The sequence below is a fragment of the Hordeum vulgare genome, chromosome 1H (assembly GCF_904849725.1).
Source record: "Hordeum vulgare subsp. vulgare chromosome 1H, MorexV3_pseudomolecules_assembly, whole genome shotgun sequence".
NCBI lineage: Eukaryota > Viridiplantae > Streptophyta > Magnoliopsida > Poales > Poaceae > Hordeum > Hordeum vulgare.
In genome coordinates, this window is record NC_058518.1 from 387,609,088 (window position 1) to 387,629,150 (window position 20,063).

The window sequence follows — 20,063 nt, forward strand, 5'->3', positions numbered from 1 at the left end:
GATCCATTTGGTCCCAATGACATTATGTTCCTCTTTTGGTCTTGGCACTAACTCCCAGACTTGATTGTGCTTGAAGTTGTTCAGTTCTTCATGCATGGCCATAAGCCAATCCTCGTTATCGAGCGCTTCCTGTACCTATTGAGGTTCACAATACGAAACAAACGCGTGATGCTCACAATATTTTCAAATTGGTTGATGAGTGGATACTCCCCTTTTTAAGCTTCCAAGCACATTCTTCATAAGATGTGATTTGACCCTGAGCTTGGATGCTATCTTGGTTGCGCGACGCTCTAGGAGTTCCGCGCTAGTTAATTGAGGAGCATCAACTTGATCACGTTGTTTGGCCTTAACATTGGGTTTTGACCCTGCCTTGGCACCGCGACCCCTTTTAGGTGCCGCAATTGGAAATTGAGGAGCAACCACCTGATCAACTTGATCTTCATCTTGAGCAAGCTCACTGGTTTTTTCTTTATCTTGTGGCTGCTCTTGATCTTGATCTTGATCTTGAGCAGATTCGGAAACTTGTGTTAGAACTTGGACATCATTTGGTGCATCACCATCTTCGTGTGGTTGATATGGTCCTTGATCATGTTCAACTGGTTGAGGGTCTTCACTTTGTTCATCGGAAGCATGTGGGGCTAGCGAGGGTGATGGCTCCACTTGAGTAGAGCATTGTCCTTCTCCTTCAGCCAGAAGGGGTTACTCAATGGGGAGTATTTGACCAATCCCCATTCTTCTTATGGCTTGGGGAGGAATTTCATCACCTACATCACAAATACCACTTTCCTTCATCTGGGAGCCATTATTTTCATCAAATTCCATGTTACACGTCTCCTCATTGAGTCTGGTGGACTTGTTGAGGACACGGTGAGCATGAGAGTTTGTAGCATAACCAACAAATATGTCCTCTTGAGCTCTAGAATCAAATTTAGCTAGACGAGCACCTTTCTTGAGAATGAAACACTTACACCCGAAAACCCTGAAGTACTTGAGGTTGGGCTTGTTTCCGGTGAGGATCTCATATGGAGTCTTGTTCAAGCCTTTGCGGATATAGAGCCGATTGGATGCATGACATGCTGTGTTGATGGCTTCGGCCCAAAAGTTGTATGCAGATTTGAATTCTGCCATCATTGTTCTTGTCGCATCCATCAACGTCTCATTCTTCATCTCCGCCACACCATTTTGTTGAGGGGTGTATGGTGCTGAATATTGATGCTTGATCCCCTCATCACTGAGAAACTCATCCAGGGTGTAGTTCTTGAACTCAGTGTTGTTGTCACTTCTAATCATCAAAATCTTTGCTTCATGTTGACGTTGAGCTTCATTAGCAAAGTTGATGACGGTCTGTTGAGTCTCACTCTTCCTCTTGAACAAACATACCCAAGTGTATCTTGAGTAATCATCAACAATCACCAAGCAATACTTTCTGCCCCCAAGACTATCAAAGGATGGAGGACCAAAGAGATCCATATGAAGGAGCTCCAAGGGCCTCTTAGTGTAAATGAGAGTCGTGGGACGATGAGCAGTTTCATGAATCTTCCCTTCAATACAAGCACTGCAAGCACGATTTCTGGCAAAACTCACATTTGTTAGTCCACAAACATGGTCCCCTTTGAGAATACTTTGCAAAGATCTCATATTGACATGGGCTAGTCGGCGATGCCAAAGCTAGCCCACATCAACTTTAGCCATTAGACAAGTCGCAGTCTTAGTGGGTCGCTGTGAAAAGTTCACCACATAGAGATCACTTTCGACATATCCAACATAGGCTACTTTAAGAGTCTTGCTCCACAAAAGGGCCAAGATATCAAGATTAAAGAATGTGGCAAAGCCCATAATTGAAAGTTGACGAACAGAAAGTAAATTGTAAGCAAGGGACTCAACAAGCATGACCTTCTCAATAGATAAATCTTGAGAGATAACCACCTTACCAAATCCCAGTACCTTAGACGTTGAAGCATCATCAAATTGGACATGGGTGTGCATAGATGGGGTAGGATGCACGTCCACCACCAAGTCCTTGCTTCCGATCATATAATTTGTTGCTCCACTATCGAGGAACCGTGACACCCCACTGGAAGCAAACTCCTGCAATAGATCAAGGCTTGGTTTTAGGTACCCATTCTTGCATGGGTCCTTTGATGTTAGAAACAAGGGTCTTAGGATCCCAAATAGCCCATTCAATGGACTCATAATAAGAACCAACAAATCTGGCATAGACATGCCCATCACTAGCACGACATAAAACATAAGAAGGATTAAATTTGTCGGCTGTGTTGGTAGGGATGGTTTTGCCCTTCTTGGCATTACCATCCCCTACCTTGTTGTTGTTCTCCTTCCGAGTCGCCTCACCCTCTTTGACAAAGATGTCCTTAAGAGTAAGCGAATGCTTGTTCCTGTTCTTCCTTTTTCTTTTTGACTTGGATGTAAGTCCAAGTCCCTCCTTTCCTACAACTTCCTTTCGATTACTCAAAAGGTCGTTTAGGCTCTTCTCGCCTCGGATGCATGACACAAGGCCCTTCTCAAGTTGATCCTTCAACTTAGAATTTTCCTCCACAAGATGTACATGCTCACAACACGGGTTAGTTGCACAAGCATTATCAATTAAAACAAAAGGAGGACAGGTAGAGATCTCCTTGGTAAGCTTTGCTTGGAGTTGATCATGAGACTCCTTCAGGGAGAAATGTGCACCTTTCAAGACCTTGTGGGCCTTGTCAAGTGTAGCAAAATCTCCCTTGAGTCTTTCATGGCCAACCCCAAGCGCAGCCTTTTCAGACTTAAGCACACGGGTAAGGACAATTGTGTGATCTAGCTCTTTTTGTAATTTAACACAATCTTCGTTGTGTGACTCCTCAAGAGCTAAACAAAGACTACACTCTTCTTCTAGAGCAATAGATAATTCATCAATCTCATCGACATAGTCACGACTATGTCCTTGCAACTCGGAGATAGTCTCCTCATGAGACTCAATGAGGTCATTAGCCTCACCCAGTTGTTCCAAAAGAGGAACAAAATGCTTCTTGGACTATCCTTTGATTTTACATAGAAATTTGTCAATATCATGCTCATTAAGTTCCACAACATCACTATCATCAACACGGTTTAATAATGAAATAGCAGTAATGATGGTGGTCTTAATGCTGGGTGTTACCTGATCGATACCTTTGGCCATAAGGCACTTGGCGATGCGGTTGTCGTTGGGGGCGCCGAAGAGAGACACCTTGGGAGAGGAGGTGGCAATGGCTACAGTAGCCGTAGCCACCGTATCATCATCGTCATCATCGGAGGTGTACTCTTTAAGTGCCACCATACCCTTTGGATGGGGTTTCTTGACAAAGTTGTTCTTGTTTGGGAAAGACTTGGCTTTGTCTTTGCGAATGAGCTTGCCACCGTTGTCTTCCCTCTTCTCATAAGGACAATCTGCCACGAAGTGACTCACATTACCGCAGTTATAGCATGTCCTCACACGCTGCTTGGTCTTGGACCCACTCGAGTTATTCTTGGAGAAGTTGGGCCTTGAGTTTCTCTTTTTGCCCCAGAATTGCCTTGACGCAAGAGCCATGTGCTCATGATAAGCATACTTAGTGTCTTCAGGGCAGCCATCCTCTTACTCTTCCTCTTCTTCATCAGAAACAACCTTGGCTTTTAAGGCAAGGTTGGGTGAAGCTGTTTTTGACCAAACGCAAGCAAGAGAATTATCAACAGTCTTGTTCATGATATTCATTGCAATGAATTCATCCAACGCTTCACCGGAGGACAAATAGTGAAAATCTGGCCGTTGACGAATGACACATGACATGGCTTTGTTGAATGGCATGATGGCCTTGAGAAACTTGCGCTTGATCCATGTGTCATCCACATCCTTGCTCCCGTGATCCTGGAGAGCAACAACAAGAGCAGTCACCCTTCGATAGAGATCTCGAGGGTCCTCATCTTCCTTCATCACAAACTCATCGGCTTCATCAAGAACCACTTCATAGTTGGACTGTTGAATGCTTGAGCTTCCCTTGTACATCACCATGATGTGCTCCCAATAGTCCTTGGCACGAGTGAAGGGACACAGGTGAGGAAGATCTTCAGGAGGCAACGCGGACTGAAGAATGAACAATGCGGAATGATTATATTGATTGTCCACTTCTTCTCTTGGCATGAGGTTGCTTGGGTCAAGCGGGTAGAAGCCTTGCTCAATGATTCTCCATAAATTTGTTGAGCTGTGATTCAAATGAGACTTAATGCAAAACACCCAGTTAGCAAAATCCCCCTTAACAAGCTTAGGAGGAGGACCAAGATTATTAATATGCGGTGTAGAAACAGGTCCTCCATAGACCGGGGGAGGTGGAACCGAGGCAAAGGTTCCTGTCCCATTCTTGTTGAGAGGGGAAGAAGGTTGCATACCTTTAGCCGCTTCCTTGGTGAAATTGGCCTCCGATTCCGTGTTGGTAGGTTTAACCACCAACGCCCGTTCAGGAGAATTTTTCAACCCCTCAAGGAACTCTTTAAACATGGACTTGACTTCGTTCGTCAAGGACGACCTGAGGGAGGCCATAGCCTCATTCAAGTCATCCCTTGTGACCGAATTCAAGGCCACAGCCTCGGGTGGTCCACTAACTCCCTCTTCATCGTCAACCATACTCTCCGGGTGGTGAAACCCTTAATAAAGAGATGTGGCTCTGATACCAATTGAAAGGATCGATATGGTTTACTAGAGGGGGGCGGGTGAATAGGCAACTACCAATTTTTAGCTCTTCTTAACAAGTTAGAGAAAGCAACACAAAGGGTCTCTAAATGAACTACTAGGTTAGCAACCTATATGATGCTAACTACCATGACAACTAGTGCAAGCAAGAAATACACAACAACAATAATATACACAAAGTAAAGGTAAGAGATAACCGCAAGTGGAACCGATGAAGATGATGATGTGTTACCGAAGTTCCTTCCCTTTGACAGGAAGTACGTCGCCGTTGGAGCGGTGTGGAGGCACAATGCTCCCCAATAAGCCACTAGGGCCACCATATTCTCCTCACACCCTGACACAATGCGAGGTGCCGTGATTCCCTATTGGTGCCCTCGAAGGCGGCGACCGGGCCTTTACAAACAAGGTTGGAGCTATCTCCACACAATGCTCGGAGGCTCCCAACAAGACCACGGAGCTTCACCACAATGGATATTGCTCCGAGGTGACCTCAACCGTCTAGGGTTCTCAAACACCCAAGAGTAACAAGATCCGCAAGGGATTAGTGGGGGGAATCAAATATCTCTTGGTGGAAGTGTATATCTTGGCCTTCTCAACCAATCCTTCGGAAATCAGCAAGTTTGATTGGCTAGGGAGAGAGATCGGGCACACATGAGCTTAGGAGAAACTATGGAGTCTTAGAAGGTCAAAAGGTAAGGTTCTTGGAGTGGAATAACCCTTTATATAGTGAGGGAACAAATCCAACAGTTATCCCCACTTACAACACACTCAACACGGTACTACCGCTTGGGGGTAGCGGTACTACCGCTAGGCCTGGAGCGGTACTACCGCTTGGTAGGCACAAATTCACGGTAGTAAAAATACTACTACCGGGCCTACCACCACTGGGAAAGTGTTCACAAAAAGTCCGACGAAGTACAACCGCTCAAAGAGAGGTACTACCATCTCGAAGCGGTACTACCGCCCATCTGGAGCGGTACTATCGCTTGGCTAGTGGTACTACCGCTGGACCTTTTTGCAGATACACAAAGAGAGAACATGTGGGAGCTCCATTGCTGCAAGGAAAAGATGGTGGAAAGAAAAAGTGTGCGTGTCTGTGTTGATTCCACCCAAACCTTTCCGACGCGGACCCCTTCTTAATAGTACGGCTTTCCTACGACTCGAAACCACCAAAGAGAACCGTAGAATCCACCGTGCTTCAAAATCACCGAGGGGCGTCGAATCTTCTTGTGCCTTGTCATGTATTATCTGAAATGCTCAATGCACACGATTAGTTCGCAGAGGTACTGTCAGTAATCAACAAAATCACTTAGGACAAAATATGCCCTAACAAACACACAAAAGTAGATGAACACAGGAAAGTAGAGAGAAGACTTTTTTATTAATGATCGATCTCTGTTATAATGATTGCTCCTCATCTCTTTATATAGGGGTAGAGGGCCATGTGATAAGTACCCACTTAACACAAAGTACGAGAAGTGGGAGGGGCTAGGCTATGTGCACCGCATGAGTCCGCCATCGCTCGTGATTTGGGCTCGGTTTCCCAACAAGACTAACTATATTGAAGAGTAACTTAGAGTAGTAACATGCACATGTTACTGGTGTATGTTACTATCTCTATAGTGTAAAGTAACATATGTGTGATATCATACAACACTTTATTTATTAGTTTGTAAACTCATCTTGTCCTAGTATGTATGATGTTACCCATAATAGTATGAGTAATTACATATGTTACTCAATTTGCCTCTCCTCATTAATTGGCTGCCACATCAACTTTTTTTATTAGATGTCATTTATGTTACTCTCTATGTTACTCTCACAACATAGTCTAAATGGCTACAGTAGAAGACTATCACTGTCAAATTCACACATAACAACTCTAAGACCGTTTGGCCGAAATCTCGCCCCCTCTAGATATCTATACCAATAAATATTCAACCAGGTAATTTTATATTTAAACATAAAATATGTTTTGTTTTTAGTACGAGGGGACATAAACAATGAGTGTACAGAAAAACACGAGAAACTAGCTAAACTCACAAAATGTTTTCTGAACAAAAAGTAGACAATTTTAATGCTTTTATTAGATGTTCGTATTATATTGCGAGTTCAATCTTCTATTTCACCGTGCTTCCTAATTTTTGGATCCCTCTCGTTTAATTGAGATGCTCAATTCTGATATTTTTTTCACGATTTTGACCGGGACAACTATTTCTTCATGATCCCTCTCATTTTGTTGAGGTATTCAGTTTTGGTTTTGATTTATGATTTCGATCGGGCCAATAATTTTTAAATTAATCAGCACCAAACAGCCTATAAAAACACATCAATCTCATGCACCCTCTCCCAGCTAAACTAACACATCACCCCTCATAACATGGATGTGGCGGTTTGGCTCCGAGACTCACATGAGCCCGTCTACGAATAGTAAAATCACTAAAAGTATTATGAAAATTCAAAAATATCTGATTTTTTGCAAGCAATATGGTCAAATACATGGTCTCCATGCAAAAAATGATGAAGTTTGGACATTCGAGGAGCTCGTGGGGTAAAAGGCTAATTTCGACTGTCCAAGAAACTTTTGAAAATTGCATTGTCCACGCCTGATTTTGTGTTTTATGACATGAGATCCTTGAATGTCCAAACTCCAGAAAAAATTGCAGAGACTTCACGCAGAGGAGCATCTTGCACCACAAAATAAACTGGATTTTTCTTTCTATTTTTCTTCATTTAACTATTTACTGGGTGCATCTCAGTTTTGTTTTCGAATTGAATTATCATCATAACATATACTTTTATCTTAATCATCTAATTCACTATGCTCCCTAGTTTTTGAGCCATCTCATTCAAGTGAGGTGCTCAATTTTGGATTTGGTTGATGATTTTGATCGTGTCAACTATTACTCAGAGCTATCTCATTCAATGGAGGTATTCTATTGTGGATTTGACTCAATATTTGATTGGGTCAATGATTTATCAAATTAATCGACAATAACCAGCGTGTAAAAAGACATCAGTCCTATGCACCTTATCACCATTTAAAAAAAGAAGCGTCAACATGTGGTAACATAGCACAATTATAGTATGAGGCCACCAAACACAAGAAAATTTTCACATAAGTATCGGTTGATTAATTGATAACACAGAATTACACTCTCGAAAAAGCCTACAAAAACAACTCATTATAAAAAAACAAAACAACTTCATCATCTTCCCCACACGTCAAACCGATTTTTTTCTTTTTTAAAATCCTATCAATATTAATGGTGCAGCGAAATACACCCAACCCTTATATTGGAATTACCATGTTTGCAAGTACCATTTATGGGGCACTCCTCGTTTTCCATCTAAATTATCTTATTTTTTTGTTAACATCTTCAAATTTCATTTTATTGCCTTTCTTTTGCCTGCTTTTAAAGCGCGATGGAGGATATGACGAATTCAACAGATTTCCATGTAGCTTCCGGTTTTAATATAATATTTCTTTTTTGTTCATGTTCCTCTATCGCAAGTATCATTATTAACTTGATTAAATAAGTTTGATTGTTTACTAACGATGCCTTTTCTTCTCGTTTTCCCTTGCTTCATTACGTGTTTCATGTTAATTGAATTTTATTTACCTTGATCGGTTAAGTGTTTTTGTGTTGAAATTATCACGTGTACAAAATCACTCTCACACCGCTTATCATACCACTTTGTCAAAGGTTAGAGACCATACTAAGTGAACATATGTAGGGAGGCCCACAGTCCGCCAAATTTCCCTCCTAATTCTTCAAAGAGAACAACATGTCTCTCCCCCACTTGAAAATTTGGCTACCATGAAAGTTTCTACCACCATGAATATGGGAGGGGGGGTATGTTGGAGTGCCCAAAATCAATAGATGGCATTGGAGATGAAATGAGTATTCACATGTATTGACTTGAATACCAATGATTGTAACCCATAAAAAATCACTATATATTCTTAATACTACGTGTAATATAAACTATTAGTTACACAAGCCATTGTTTCATCAATTCAGTTGCGCATAATCCCATAGATGACTTATTCTGTTTCTTTCCTCTATCCCAAAAAACCCTCAACTGTTTGTCTTTTTTCACCAATCCCCAATCAAACCTAGTGCAAGTGCGCTGAGTCAACAACACATGAAACGCAAAGTAGCAGAGTCTACCACACGGTCTCGTTGCCCATCTATTCTCTCCTAATAGTTCTCTTTCCTAGGGACGCGGTTGTTCTGATCCCGAGCTCATGTGAGCTGTGATGAACTGTAAAACCAAAACAAATAAAAAAAACGAATCTGATTTTTTTGTGTCAAATATTGACAAATGTTTTGATTGCTTGCAAAGTTTCATCTTCAGATGACATTCGCAGAAGCATTTTGGAGCATCAGTTTCCACCCGTCTTTCATGAATATCATTTCCCGATGGAACTTTGCAAACAATGAAAACATTTGTCGACATTTGGTACAAAAAAAATCAGTTTTTTTTGAATTTATTGTTCACCCGAGCTGACATGATCTCGAGATCACAACAACACTTTCATCTTTCCTATGGCTTATACTCCCTCTACAACTTTCTTTAAGATGTTTTCAGAGTGTATGACAATGTCAAAAATGTTTTATCCTCTATATTCTATAACACTAAGCTCCCTTGATTTTAACATCCCACATTCAATTGAGATCTTCAATTATGATAGGGTCACCCGATTTTGACTGGGTCAACAATTTCTCAAAGCTCTCTTCTTTAATTCTTTTATACTATACGCTATGTTTTCAATTTTTAAGGCGCCTACTCGTAACTAACTAATCTATACAATTTAGAATTGGATCATCCAATTTTGACTGGTCAACAATTTCTCAAGCTCTCCCATATGATTTTTTAATTCACGATGTTCCCTAATTTTGAGGTTCTTTCATTCAATTAAGGTATTCAATGTTGGATTTGATTTACGATTTTGTTCGGATCAACTTTTTTTTAAATCAATCAGCATCAACGGGGCTATAAAACATATAAATCATGTGCACCCTCCCATCACTTACAAAAAAGTGACATCATTTGATATTATAGCACCTATATAATACATGCAACCATCGACACAAAAAATTCCCCATATAAATGTAGGTTGATTAGCAAATAACATAGAACCACACCATGAAAGTCCCACCAAATCAACACACTATAAATAAAAATAAAATGCACTCTATCATACCCCTACCCGCCAAACTAAATATTCCAACACTTTGAAAATATCAGTGGTATTAGTTTTTTAGAAAGTCACTTTTTTAACTTTGACCAAGTTCATAGCAAAAATATTGACATCCACAATACCAAACAAAATAAGTATGGAAACTCATTTCAAGATGAATCTAAAAATACCGATTTAATATTATTGATTTTGATATATTCTCTACTAATTTGATCAAATTTAAAAAGTTTGAATTTTCAAATAAGTAATACACCTTATATTTTAAAACATATTGATTAATTTATAGAGAAACTCATTAACATCTACGGCGCAGCAAAGCGCGCCCAAACCTTCTAGTAGAAGGACTGCCCAAGGGGCTTAATATTGTAAAATGAAAGTGTACACGCATCTACAAGACTAAGAAATATATATCTTTGTTCCTAATTTCGAAGTAATCTTGAAATATACCTTGGTTTCACATGTCAATCGATATGGGCATTTTTTTCATTGCGTGAGCATAGAATTGGTCTTGTATGAGTTTGCTATTTATCAAAATGTTTTTTTGTGTGTGTTGGTTTTGTTAGTGTGCATCCTAGCTATGCACATGCACGGTGTGTGTTCTTTGTGTTTGTATCTTTTTGATGCTCCACTTTGAGCTAATAAGATCCACCTTTTACCCAAAAAAGGTTTCACATGTCAATATATACCTAAGTTGCACAATCGGAGTTCCAGTTACACTCTCCCTGAACATTTTGTGATGCATCTTATAATTTTGCAGTTATTCCTTAATTTGTTGAAGGCCAATGGAAAGGACGATAAATGTGTAATCTTGTTTACTATGCATGATCAGGTGCATGATTTCTTGAGCAAGATCCTAGTGTTTAAGGATGTACTATCTAGTATACTATCACTAATCTTTTTAGGATTGAAGGCGTGACAGTCAATTGAGATCTTCAATTGAAATTTGGTCAACCAATTTTGACTGGGTCATCAATTTTTAAAAATTCTCTCATTCATCTTTTATACATTACGCCATGATTCCTAACTTTAAATCTTCATAATTAATTGAGGCTTCAATTTAGAATTGGAACAATCGATTTTAACTAGGTCTAACAATTTCTCAAGGAGCTCTCACATTTAATTATTTTAGTTTTATATGTTTCCAAATTTCAAAGCTCTTTTATTCAGTTGAGGTATTCAATTTTGAATTTGGTTTATGGCTTTGATCGGGCTAACGATTTTTCAAATCAGTCCACAACAATCGACCTTTAAAAACATATCAACCCTTCGAAGACTCCCATCACCGAGGAAAAAGCGCTACCATATCGTACTATAGCATGAATATAGTACATACAACCATCGATATAAAATATACCCACATAAATATGACTTGATTAATGAATAACATAGAATCACACCGCGTAAAGCCCACCAAATAATCGCATCATAAGTAAACAAAAAGCACAATCCATCATCGCCCCACCGATGAAACTAAATATTCCATTAGTTTCAATATAAAGGTTATTATTTTTTGGAAAATCAAATTTCTTTAACTTTGGACAAGTTCAGAGCCAAAAATACTAACATCCAAAATATTAAAAAGAAAACAATGAAACTCATTTCATGATGAATAAATGACACTGATTTGATATTATTAATTTTGATATATTTCTCTCTAAATTTGATCAAACGTAAATAAGTTTTACTTTTAAAAAATGTAATACATCATATATTTGGAACAGAGCGAGTAAAAAATAAGAATCCCAACAAATACAACAACGCAACAAAGCATGCCCAACCCTTCTAGTATAACACTAAGCTCCCTAGTTTTAAAGATCATAAATTCAACCGAGGTCTTCAATTGGTATTGGGTCATCCGATTTTGATCGGGTCAATAATTTCTCACAGCTCTCTAATTCAATTCTTTTATACTATACACTATGCTTCATAATTTTTAAGACGTCATAATTAATTGAGATCTTCAATTTACAATTAGGTCACCCGATTTCGACAGGGTCAATAATTTCCGAGGGAGTTCTCCCATTCGATCTATTTCCGAGGGAGTTCTCCCATTCGATCTTTTAATTTTGTTATCGGTATGTTCGTTAATTTTGAAACTATTTCATTCAGTTCAGGTATTCAACTTTGGATTTGGTTTAAGATCTTGACTGGGCCAATTGTTTTTTGCATCAATCAACAAAATCGGCTTATACAAACATATTAACCCCGTGCACCCTCCCACCACCTAGAAAAAGGACGCAACCACATGATATTATACAACCAATATAGTACATGCAACCATCGACGTAGAAATTTCACAATATAAATATATGTTTGCTAGCTTATAACACATACCGCTATACGAAAGTTCCATCAAATCACCTCATTACAAATAAAAATAAACACACTCCATCATCTTCCTCACCTGCCAAACTAAATATTTCGTAAGTCCCAAAATACAAAGGGTATTAGTTTATTTGGAGACTGAATTTCTTAAACTTTGACCAAGTTTAGAGAAAAAATATTGACATCCACAATATTAAATAAGAAAAATATGTAAATTCATTTCATGATAAATCTATCATACCGTTTTCATATTATGGATTTTGGATTTTTATATATTTTTCTATAAATTTGATCAAAATTGAAAACTTTGACTTTTCAAAAAAATACCTTATATTTTTCTAAAAAATAAGTTTTAGAAAAATCAACAACACAATCGGCGCAGCAAAGCGCGGCCAACCCTTCTGGTGTTAAGTTATAGAGGAGTAGATTATAGCTAACATCATGTTTATCTAAGGCGATGTACTGTACACTGCATCATTTTTTTTACAATAAATACCAGTGAGCAAATTTCTAGCTCCGCCATGGATAGTGTTTTGCCAGAATGGATGCAAATTTAGGACGATGGTTGGGGTTGCTCCCTGGGACCAGATTTAGTACGCTACGGAGTATATTACATACATATAGACTTGTGTTTCCAATTCCAGAGAGCATATGTAGTGTCCGATTCTTAGCGCAAATGATCGATGTTTACCCGCGATGTGCACGCATTGACCTAATTACAGCCACACATGTTCATTCTAGCTAGCCCGTGTGGCCCGCACGTTCTCACGCGTCCATTGGAATGTACATGTAGCTAGCGGTCCATGTCCAATTACTACTGCTGAGTTTCTCAGCCACACAATTAACTAATCTATTTCACTAACTAGGTACAGTGAGATAACAGTACATATCCTTTGTGTCTCTGTGTAAAAGCCACTAGCTTCATGTCATATTTTTCGCAGAAAAAAAACGGGTTCTGGTAGGTTCTGATGCCTTCATTAACGGTATTGTTCTTTCATGTGAGTGACGACGAACATTGTAGTGTGGTAACAGTGTAGGTGGGGTGTAGGTGTTTTGTCTTGGGAGAATGCCGATCACACGTCGATCCCCATATCCTCGCAGTCAAACGTGGATCTCGTGTGGCCAAGCCTTTTCGCCATGAGTGGATGACATGGACTTGGGCTTAAGTTTGCGTCTTTTGGAAACTTCCTAAGAAAACGACCTCACTAGATCGAATGAGCGGCACGATTATTTGAAGCCTCGGAGAAAGAGCTACCCTCCATACTATTCTTTCAAGTGCTGATCATGTATCCAAAAATATATTTAGTTGATAGAATCTTTAAACTAAATATATCATGTAGGAGTGATATACACGCATCTCTAGCCCATCCCAAAAATTAAGTATGGATCAGTTTTTTTTTTACTTGTGAAACTAACACCTACCTAGTACATCACCATTTTTTATAATCCCCATATTTATGTTCCCCTCCACCACATCCACCCCCCACCGCCAATCCCATATTTGGTCTAGCATGGACACTTAGTAAAAAATAATGAAGAACCTACGCAGCCTCTTCGCCCTACCCCACCCCTCCCCCGCCATCGCCGTCAGATGTCCCCAACCCCAATGATAACCGAAATGGACTAGCCAACCTCCGTGCACCCCTGACCACCCACGTCGACTCCGTAGACCCACCGACGAACACTAATTCTAGTCGCTAGCATCAAAACAGCAACGCCAACGGAAGCCCATCATCGGAGCTCCTTGATGTCTGTGCCAATCGCTGTTCAACGACCGCCCTTGGCCGCGATGACCGACAGACGAGAGTGCCGACCATTGGCCAAGGAGACAGACAAGGAAGTGGTGCTGGTGAAGAAGAAGGCGACACTCGCCTCGTCGCCTCCCCCTACCCTCGAGTAGGCATGTCGTCACACCCTCTAACTTTGACGACCATGGAGGAGGTGGATTCTGGCGAGACACAGAGCGAGGCCGCCTCGCTCGATAAAATGCATGGAACCTTTTTTCTTGTTTTTCCTTATGTTTTGCACTAGCTCGATTGACTCATGAATGATGCAATTTAATTGCAACGACATTCATTTTCTATTGTAGTGAGAAAATTGAGTTGGATGAGATGTTTGAATTCATGACAAAATTGGACGCAAGCCACACCCTCGGCCTTAACGACATTGCCATGTCCATGACATACATGCAAGTAATGAGAAGGAATGTTGAGGTAGTTTTGGAGGAGGAGCTTGAATAGGTCAAGGGGTCAAAGATCCATAAACCTAAACAATGATAAGGAGATCTCAAAGGTCATCCAACTACAAGATGGCAAAAGATCAATCTTTGTGCGATGCTTCTATGAACATCTCCCTTGATGCCATGGCTGGGGTCAATCAAACAAAGAACACATTTTAGAGAAGGATCGAGGAGTAATACACTAGACATGTGGATATTCCCACCAACCATAGAATCGGTTCTCCCACTCAATGTTGGAGTGTGATCCAAGACAAATGCAACCGATGGTTTGTGATAAAGGCGAAGTTGTCCCTATCTTTCTATGAGATGGAGGTTATCATTTTTGGTGGAGTAAAGTTTGATGATCCGACTACGGATGTGTGAGGACATCGTGCCTTAGCAATCGCTAAACCAACTCCGAGAGGTTATTGACCACGCCGGAGCACGATCAACCTGACCACGAGGGTCTGTTTACTGCATGCAAACGAAGAACAAGCAAGAAACTAAGATTGCAATCTAGATATTGCGAATATAAGAGGAAAGCTTTATTGATGAAAGTGGAGTTCTGTGACGCCTTTATCCGGTCGTGGAACACAAACGAAGAACGCGAAGTTGCAGCTATATCAAACTTGTAATCTAAACAAAACCCAAGTCTAAACGGCGCCCTAAGGGCTGTATATATGGGGGAATAGAGGAGGAATTTCATGACTCCTTGGAGGAGGGGTCCGAAACCGACCCTAACTCAGTTTTCCTACACATACGAACTCAAGAAATAGGCTATAATATGGTATTTAGAAATTACATGGGCCAGGCCCAAAAATAAGGTGGCGCAACACCTATAATAGCCTATGGACAAAATTTATAAAGTGGTGTCTTGAATATTTCATCCAAGCCTTCATGCTCTCCTTATGGTGGCTTCAAAGTGCGGAAATCAGTAATGGAAGCTCCATTGTTCTTTCCCGCACGCGCACCTTCTTCTCCATGCTTGATCCCGCTCCAACGGATATCCTTCTTGTCCATACTAGGTCCTTCATTCATAAGTACAACCAAAGTACCTAACTTAGGTAGCATCATATGTTCATGAACATTAGAAGGATTTCCAAGAAACAAAAGTACCTCGTAATTCAATTGGCGTGCACGAGCTATAGTAACTGGTCCAGTATGTATAGCAGCTAGGGTTGTGGGTGTAAATCTGCAATGGTATGGTATTGATGTCCTCATCATCCTCCCCTTCTTGAACTGAAGTCGTCCTCGACGGAAGCTCATCTTCCTCGCCCAAATATGGCTTCAAATCTGCAATGTTAAAAGTGGGACTAACCCCAAAATTTGCAGGCGGCTCAAGTATATATGCATTATCATTTATTTTCTCTAACACCTTGAAAGGACCATCAACACGTGTCATTAGCTTTGACTTGCGCAAATCAGGAAACCTATCCTTACGCCAATACAACTAAACAAGATCTCCACATGCAAAGACAACATGTTTTCTACCCCTATCTCCAGCAAGTTTACATTTAGCATTCATATGCTCAATGGTTTCCTTAATTAACTCATGCATCTTTAATATCAAATGAGCATGTTCTTTCGCATCAAAATTAACCTTCTCCGAAGATGGAAGAGGTAACAAATCAATAGGTGCACGAGGTATGAAACTGATACGTCCCAAACGCATCTATAATTTCTGCTTGTTCCATGATCTTTTGGGTGACATTGTTATATGTTTTGCTACACTTTTATACCATTTTACACATATTTGGACTAACCTACTAACTCAGTGCACCTAGTGCCCGTTTCTGTCTGCTGATGTCTATTTTGAAGGGGCTTTTACCAATTTTCCGAAGCCCGAAAAATTCCATGAAAAAAATATAAAAAATCAACGTCATGGAAGCTTCCAGATGACCGAAGATGGGCCAGAGGGGGGCCAGGGGCCGTCCAAGCGACCTCCTAGCGCGGCCTACCCCCTGGCCGCGCCAGCAAGCCGCCTGGGTGGGCCCCACTGATACGTCTCCATCGTATCTACTTTTCCGAACTCTTTTGCCCTTGTTTTGGACTCTAATTTGCATGATTTGAATGGAACTAACCCGGGCTGACGCTGTTTTCAGCAGAATTTCCATGGTGTTGTTTTTGTGCAGAAATAAAAGTTCTCGGAATGTCCTGAAAATTTACGGAGATTTTTTCTGGAATAAAAGAAAAATACCTGCGCAAAGATCCACCGGAGGGGGCGTGCCAGTGGGCCACAAGCCCGTGGGCGGCGACCACCCCCCTAGGTCGCGCCGTGAGGGCTTATGGGGCCCACGTGGCACCACCGCCCCCAAACTCAGCTCTATTTATTCAGTTTCGCTCGGAAAAAAAATCAGAGAGAAGGTTTCATCGCGTTTTGCGATACGGAGGCGCCGCCACATCTTCTTCTTCATCTGGAGGGCAGATTTGGAGTCTGTTTCGGGCTCCGGAGAGAGGAAATCATCGCCATCGTCATCATCAACCTTCCTCCATCGACAATTCCATGATGCTCTTCATCGTTCGTGAGTAATCTCATCATAGGCTTGCTGGATGGTGATGAGTTGGATGAGATCTATCATGTAATCGAGTTAGTTTTGACGGGGATTGATCCCTAGTATCCACTATGTTCTAGATTGATGTTGCTACTACTTGGCTATGCTTAATGCTTGTCACTAGGGCCCGAGTGCCATGATTTCAGATCTGAACCTATTATGTTGTCGCCAATATATGTGTGTTTTAGATTCTATCTTGCAAGTTGTAGTCACCTACTATGTGTTATGACCCGGCAACCCCGGAGTGACAATAGCCGGAACCACTCCCGGAGATGACCATAGTATGAGGAGTTCATGTATTCACCGCGTGTTAATGCGTTGGTCCGATTATTTATTAAAAGGAGAACCTTAATATCCTGTAGTTTCCATTAGGACCCCGCTGCCACGGGAGGGATGGACAATAGATGTCATGCAAGTTCTTTTCCCTAAGCACGTATGACTACATAAGGAATACATGCCTACATTAGATTGACGAACGGGAGCTAGTTACTTATCTCTCCGTGTTATAGCTGTTACATGATGAATCACATCCGTAATACTCATCCATCACCGATCCACTGCCTACGAGTCTTTTACTACTGGTCCTCGCTACGTTACTTTTTCTAGGCTTGTCCCTTGCTACAAAAGGGATTGGGCCACTTTGCTGCTACCGTTGCTATCATACTACTTTGTTACTGATATTTTGCTTGCAGACACTAATCTTTCAGGTGTGGTTGAATCTGACAAACTCAGCTGCTAATACTCGAGAATACTCTTTAGCTTCCCCTTGTGAGAGAATCAACAAATTTGGGTCGAATACTCTACCCTCGAAAATTGTTACGATCCCCTACACTTGTGGGTTATCAAGACCTTTTTCTGGCGCCGTTGACGGGGAAGCACAGCTATATTCTCTGAGTCACTTGGGATTGACGTCTGCTGATTACTATGAGGAATCCGAAAGATCCAAGAACTAAAATCTTGCCTTCCACTATGAGGAGAGGTAAGGAATTGCCATCTAGCTCTGCAGTTAATTCACCTTCAGTTTGAGTAAGTTTGCGACTTCACCTCCTGCTAGAAATCTTGATATGTCGCCTCTGCTTGATGATGCTACTTCTGCTGCCCATGATGCTATGCTTGATACTATGCCTGATGATGCTATGCTTGATACTATGCCTGATGATGCTATGCTTAATACTATGCCTGATGATGCTATGCTTGATACTATGCCTGATGATGCTATGCCTAATACCGCTTTGCCACTAGGTGCATTCCTTGATGCACAACTTGCCAGAGTTGCTGCTAGACGTGATGATACTTCTGAAACTGCTGATACTATTGAAGTAGAACCTGCTATTTTGCCCGCTAGAACTAGCTCTCCAATGCCTGATATGCCTGATACGCGCTATGTTATGGAGGGAGAGATAGCTGAGGACTTTCTTGCGTGTAAGGATAGCTATGATGTTGAGAAATTACTGCGCAAGTGGAAAGAAAAATCTCTGAACGCTAGGATGAAATACGACCCGAAGTTTGCCACTTCGCCTATCTTTGTGACCGAGAAGGATTATGAATTCTCTGTCGACCCTGAGTTAATCACTCTGGTCGAATCTGATCCTTTTCACGGTTATGAGTCTAAAACGGTTGTAGCCCATCTTACCAAACTGCACGATATAGCCACCCTATTCACTAGTGACGAAAAGATCCGCCATTACTATATGCTCAAGCTGTTTCCTTTCTCGCTAAAGAATGATGCTAAGACCTGGTTCACTTCTCTTGCTCCTGGTTGTGTGCGTAGCCCCCAGGATATGGTCTACTGTTGGGGAACGTCGCATGGGAAACAAAAATTTTCCTACGCGCACGAAGACCTATCATGGTGATGTCCATCTACGAGAGGGGATTTCCGATCTACGTACCCTTGTAGATCGCACAGAAGAAGCGTTAATAAACGCGGTTGATGTAGTGGAACGTCCTCACGTCCCTCAATCCGCCCCGCGAACCGTCCCACGAACCGTCCCACGATCCGTCCCACGATCCGCTCTGATCTAGTGCTGAACGGACGGCACCTCCGCGTTCAGCACACGTACAACTCGACGATGATCTCGGCCTTCTTGATCCAGCAAGAGAGACAGAGAGGTAGATGAGTTCTCCGGCAGCATGACAGCGCTTCGGAGGTTGGTGGTGATCTAATCTCAGCAAGGCTCCGCCCGAGCTCCACAGAAACGCGATCTAGAGGAAAAACAGTGGAGGTATATGGTCGGGCTGCCGTGAAAAAGTTGTCTCAAATCAGCCCTAATACCTCAGTATATATAGGAGGGAGGGGAGGGGCCTTCCCTTGAGGCTCAAGGAGCCCCAAGGGGTTCGGCCGAAGGGGGGAAGGAGGAGTCCTCCTCCAATCCTAGTCCAACAAGGATTGGAAGGTGGAGTCCTTCTCTCTTTCCCCACTTCCCCTTTTTTTTTCTTTTCTCTTTAATTTTCTCTTATACTGCGCAGGGGCCTTCTTGGGCTTGCCCACCAGCCCACTAAGGGCTTGTGCGGCACCCCTAAGGCCTATGGGCTTCCCTGGGGTGGGCTGCCCCCCCGGTGAACATCCGGAACCCATTCGTCACTCCGTGTACATTCCCGGTAATGCCGAAAACTTTTCGGTAATCAAATGAGGTCATCCTATATATCAATCTTCGTCTCCGGACCATTCCGGAAACCCTCGTGACGTCCGTGCTCTCATCCGGGACTCCGAACAACATTCAGTAACCAACCATATCACTCAAATACGCATAAAACAACGCCGAACCTTAAGTGTGCAGACCCTGCGGGTTCGAGAACTATGTAGACATGACCCGAGGGACTCCTCGGTCAATATCCAATAGTGGGACATGGATGCCCATATTGGATCCTTCATATTCTACGATGATCTTATCATTTGAACCTCAGTGCCAAGGATTCATATAATCCCGTATGTCATTCCTTTGTCCTTCGGTATGTTACTTGCCCGAGATTCGATCGTCAGTATCCGCATACCTATTTCAATCTCGTTTACCGGCAAGTCTCTTTACTCGTTTCGTAATACAAGATCCCGTGACTTACAATAAG